The 5,917-nt window shown below is 33.9% G+C and overlaps 1 non-coding gene across 1 annotated transcript; it reads right to left on the bottom strand.

Moving 5' to 3' along the window:
* Positions 1–4,257: 4,257 nt before the first annotated feature.
* Positions 4,258–4,363, bottom strand: LOC122096976. Its single transcript, XR_006145455.1, has one exon. It is a non-coding gene; the product is annotated as a U6 spliceosomal RNA (small nuclear RNA).
* Between the last annotated feature and the right edge of the window lie 1,554 nt (positions 4,364–5,917).

Raw genomic sequence — 5,917 nt, 5'->3', positions numbered from 1 at the left:
AGGCTTCATTAGAAGACCAGTGGTGGGTGCATACACACACACACACACACACACACACACACACACACACACACACACACACACACACAATTTCCCAGCTAGAGCAAGTATCTGTTTTTCCAATAACATATCTGAGTTCAAATCTTATGTGTTTTGATATTTTTGAAAGTTTTATCATCAACTTGCCTAATTTTAATAAATGACACCCTGTTCACTATTATTTAATCCTGGTTGGAAAATATTTTAAGATACATTTTCATGTAGAAAGTTGTTTTTTCCCCAACTCTTGACTGTCTTTGTTTGTAAGAATGAAAGAATTGTGCCTTTAATTCATTAGTTCATAAATTAGAAAAGTAACCCTAACCCTAGAACCAATTGCCTTTGGATTCTAAAAGCCACAAAAGTACATTAAATTTATACATCCTGTTTTGGCTTCAACTCATCTTTCTTAAAATATTTTCTAGTTTTACTCAATATCTTGCCATTTTTCTAACACAACATTCAGGCTAACCCTCACACTAATCATACCCTAATCCTAATATTATTAGCAGTTTCCTATTTCATATTCATCCTAATTCGATCTTGACTTGTTATTCAAAGATTTATTTTCAGTTTGACCTAAATTTTCCATTTTCCTGATGCTAATTGTAAATAATTTTATAGATGTCACCTAGACAAGAATTTAAAATGCATGTAGAAATCAAATTTCCACAATTTAAGCTATATGAGAGGGGTCATACCCTCGTGTACTATGTGGTGTGAATTTTACCACAGTGATGAACCCTTCCAACTAATACCAAGAGTCATGTGCAATAATTTATTATTTGATGTTAAGATGAGTGCTAAGTGTAGAATACACTTTGAATTATTACATTAAATTACAGAAATGAAGCAATAATGATATGTTATTTGTTTAAACTCTAATGCTTCTCAATTTTACAATTCATAAATATATTATCAAAATTATTTTCACTTTCTTCTTTTCTATAGCTGCTGAAATTAAAATTATATATTAAACATTCAATATTAAGAAATCAGTAAGTAACTATTATTAAAATGATATACTATTAAACTCTGATTTGAATTATACTTCTAACAAATTGTGATCTAAACAACTCAATAGAATTAAGGGTGATCATTTTTAACCTTATTAGCTTGTTTTTTTTTATTTTATTTTTTGGGTCCGATCATGGGGCCTGAACTCTGGGCCTGGGCGCTCTGCCTCAGCATTTCAGCTCAAGGCTAGCGCTGTACAACTTGAGACACAGCACCACTTCCGGCTTGTTTCTTTTTGCTTATGTGGTGCTGAGGAATCAAACCCAGGGCCGCAGGCATGCACGGCAAGCACTCTACCACTGAGTCACCTTCCCAGCCCAGCAGCTTGTTTTTTGTTTCCTAATTGTGTCATTTGTTATTCTTGGTCTAAGTCATCTCTTCATCTTAATTGTTTAGTTTTCTATTTTATCTCTATTGGTTTGCTGATTATGCATTTTGTTTAAACTTTTTAATTACTGACATGAGGCTGAAAAGCTTTATGCTAGTTTATTACTTGCTATGTTAATGTAAAATTACTCCTTTCCACAGCTCTTCTACTCTACGATACTACAGTATTTCCTCCAGTCACATCTCCTGTATCGCTGCTCTCATATATTTTATTTTATTTTTTATTTAAAGTTCCAGTATCGTTTTTAAAAAGTACTAAATCTTTTAAATATCATCACTTACTGTATTTTAAGAATTCAAGAATGAAAAAAATCACATATAATCACTCCAAAATGCTTTAAAACTAGGAAATGATAAAACAGGCCACTGTGAAGTAAATTTTCTTCTACTTTCAAAATTATTCTGAAAGCCTTGTGCTGGTTTGTCACACATGTAATCCTAACTACTCGGGATACCTACTCAGGGGCCTGAGATCTGTGGATAACATTTGGAAGCCAATCAGGGCAAAATAAATTCATGAGATTATTTTTCAAAAATTTTAATGAACTAACAAAGGGCCAGGAATGGAGATGTAGCTCATATAGTAGCTCACCAATCTAGAGAGAAAGACATAGCGAGACCTTGAAGCCCTGATTTCAAACTCTGAGCATGCCAACACGCAGGAATGCACACACACTCACTTTTTCAAAATATCTTCATATCAGTGTTTTGCATTAATTTATTTGTTAACGATATTATTTGGGTAAAATAGGCAAAATAAACTCTTCCATCTCAAAACATTTTTATACATTTTTTGTTGTAAAAATACTGTACAGAATGGTTATAGTTACATGAGCAAAGTAATAAGTACATTTCATATCAAGCATTGTTACCTCCTCCTTTGTTTTTCCCCCACCATTCCTTCCCTTCCACCTCCACAAGTACACTCCTCACACCTCCAAGGCCCACCCAATGTCCCCAGCCTAAATTGTAAAATTCGTTCTTCAAAATATTGTCTTGTGCATCTATTGTTATACAATGGGTCAAACTGTATTCCTATTTAAGCATGTTGTTTTGTCCCTTTCTTTCCCCAAATTAGAGAAGTGTATATACAAGATGCAGGTGCACCAACATCAAGTAAAGTGAAAACAGGGGTTATATTGTTGGGGAGAAACACATTAAAAAAAAAGAAATCACATTGTACATTATAAATATGTGAGAAACAACAGCAAGAAAGAAAAAACCACTTGTGTCTCTATCTTGGGGGTCATTTAGCTTAACATCTACTTATGTAGTCATATACACATAGCTTTTCAACTTTTCTGCTTATCCCAGACAAATACTAGTCATTGCAAATAAGGGATACCATGGGACCTATGTTTCTTTGGACTTGGCTTACATCAGTTAATATAATTTTTTTCCAAGTCTTTCCATTTCCTAAAAATTGGGCGATGTCATTCTTTCTGATGGAGGCATAGAATTAATATATATACACATATATATGTATATATATAGTATATGTGTGTTTGTACACACATATACACACAGAACATTTTCCTTTTTTGTTTTTTAGAGCAACTTAGTTTTCCACCTTCATCATTTTTTCAAATGTTTTTATTGTGATTAAATGATTACATAATTTCCCATATTTCACAATATTGTGGGATAGTGATGCTTAGTTAAAGTCACAAACACATTCTAACTTTGATGGAGCAAATTGTCTATCATGGTCTACAATACTTATGAGTTCTATGAGCTTTGCAATAGAGTTATTTCCTCCATATGTATAGTTTTTTGTTTTGAAATATGTATATTTCCTTTGTTTTGTATAGTGTCTGCTGTTCCCTCTTTCCCACTTGTTCCCTCCTTCCCTTCAGTGACATTGAGTTGCTTAATTCATTTTGGTCAATGTCCAGTGCAGGTGATGGATCCCACTGTTGCATGTTTTTCCCTGATTCCTTCTAGTTCTGTGTCGTCTTCCTGGTTTCCCTTCAGTGTGCAAATATGATCAGCAGAATGAGGATATTTAGTAGTGATTCGACCAGATGAGTGGAAGTCCTTGGTTTCTTAAGTGTTGTTAATTTTGTTGTATCACCTTACATTTTGGATTTAACATCCACTTACCATGGAGACCATGTGCTGTTTGTCTCTTTGCTTTTGTCTTACCTCGCTCAACATGATTTCCTGTAGCTTGATTGATTTCCCTGCTAATGCCATTATTTTGTCTTTCTAATGGCTGGAACATATTCCGTTGTGTATAGTTACCACAGTTTTTGGATCCATTCACCTCTGGTGGGACATATGGGTTGTTTTCATATCCTGTATATTGTGAACAGTGCTGCAATAAACATGGAGGTGCATGTATCCTTGAATATTGGTACCTGTTGTTCAGAATAGATGCCTAGAAGTGGTATGAGTGAGCCATAAGGAAGGTCAATAATTAGCTTTCTGAGGACTCACCAGATTGCTTTCCAAAGTGGTTGTGTAAGTGTACATTCACACACACACACACACACACACACACACACACACACACACAGAACGTTTTCTTGATCCATTCTTCTACTGAGGGGCATCGGGGTTGGTTCCGTATCTTAGCTATGGCAAATAATGCTACAATAAACGTTGTTGTGGTGGTAGTTTTAGTATGGACTTATTTGTGATCATTTGGGTGAATGCCCAAAAGTGGGATTGCTGTGTAATAGGGGAGCTCTATGTGGAGTCTTTTGAGGAAGCTCCAAACCGCTTTCCAAAATGGATGAACAAGTTTACACTCCCACCAAGAGTGCAGTAGGCTTCCCTTCTGGCCACATTCCATCCAGCATCTGTTGGTGTAAAAATATGGAACGATTCATTAATTTGCGTGTCATCCTTGTGCAGGGACCATGCTAATCTTCTCTGTATGTTCCAATTTTAGTGTATGTGCAGCCAAATTGAGCACAGAACATTTTTTATATATAAAGTGTAATTGATTGTCTTAAACTAGACAATTCAACAAAAAGTAAGTTCAAAAAATTGTGAAATTTTGCAACCATGTATTTCTTACATAAGCACACATTTAAGAATAAAGTCAATATTGACATGACAAAAACAAAATAATTCCAGATATTTGTTGTTCATGAGATGTGTAGGAGGAGGAATTCAATTATTCTACACAAGGCACCTGTCATAATGATCATTGCAGCAAATGTTAAGGTTTGTTAAAAGTTTTAATGATTTAAATATGTTTCATTTTGGGATTTGCTTATATATGCAAAATTAAGACTGGTAGGTCATAAATTTTTTCGATAAAGTATATAATATTTCCGGTAGCATGTACTACTAAGTATGTACATTTCAGAGTTTATAGAAACTTTGCTAATGAGAAGTTGCAAAGACTGTGTAAAGAAGCAGAGTGAAGAGTTAAGAATTTAAGTACACAGTTTCTGATAAATCTTTAGGGCTCCCTTAAGTTATATGTTAGTGATGAACAAATAATGATAAAAGCCACATACACATGATGAGATTATCTATAAATAGTCATCTTAGTGGGTAAATTTAAAGGCTACTCATAGCTTTATCCAGTTTTAAATGTACAGGAATATGAGAAAATAGTAAAATCTACTATGTACTTTTCAAATACTGTAAACCCTGGTAATTGTTTTGTTTTTTTATTTTAGGAATCATTAATATATAATTATTGTTTTCTTTATTTATAGCATTTTTTCCTTGTCGTAATATAATACAACTTTTTGTGAGTCGTGATTAAGAGGTACTTTGAGAATATTATTGGGATGGCCACACCATTTTTCATAGGTGCATGTGAATTTACAAATAGCAAAACTAAAAACAAAATATTGATTAAAAATTATATCAAGTAGAGTCTGAATTAGGAGTGTTGATAAATGTCCACACCTAAAATCTTAACCCTAGGCTGAAGTAGTGGTATTATAGTGTTGAGGCCACAAAATTGAGAAACTGTGTTTTGTTTTGTTTTTTGCTTTGGTTTTGTTGGTTGTGGGGCTTGAACTCTGGGTCTTGGGTAGTGTCCCTCAGCTCTTCAGCTCAAGGCTAGCGCTATCACTTGATCCACAGCAGCACTTTCATCTTTTTCTGCTTATGTCGTGCTGAGGAATGAAATCCAGGACCTCATGCATGCAAGGCAAGCACTCTACCACTGAGCCGCCTTCCCAGCTCCTGAGAAACTGTGATTTAAAAAATCATCTGAACAATATTTGCTTTCTGCTTTGGGTTATATAATGAAATATGTGAACACATTTTTATATTTTTGTGAATTGTCATACTTCTAAATTTATACTAACTACAGCCAATTTATCCTTTTCAAAGTCAAGAAATATTTCTGAAAGTTTGCTTCTGTGAAGACTGTTTTTGCATTTATAATTTCTTCTGAGCCATTTTTATTTATTATCAAAATCACTTTATATTTTATTTTGATGCGTTATCATACATCAAATACCTTCAAATGTACATGTAGTGTCTCAAAATAGCAGTATGA

The sequence above is a fragment of the Dipodomys spectabilis genome, unplaced genomic scaffold (genome assembly GCF_019054845.1).
Source record: "Dipodomys spectabilis isolate Male_0828 unplaced genomic scaffold, ASM1905484v1 ptg000408l, whole genome shotgun sequence".
Lineage (NCBI taxonomy): Eukaryota > Metazoa > Chordata > Mammalia > Rodentia > Heteromyidae > Dipodomys > Dipodomys spectabilis.
This window is presented reverse-complemented; position numbering and strand designations above follow the sequence as displayed.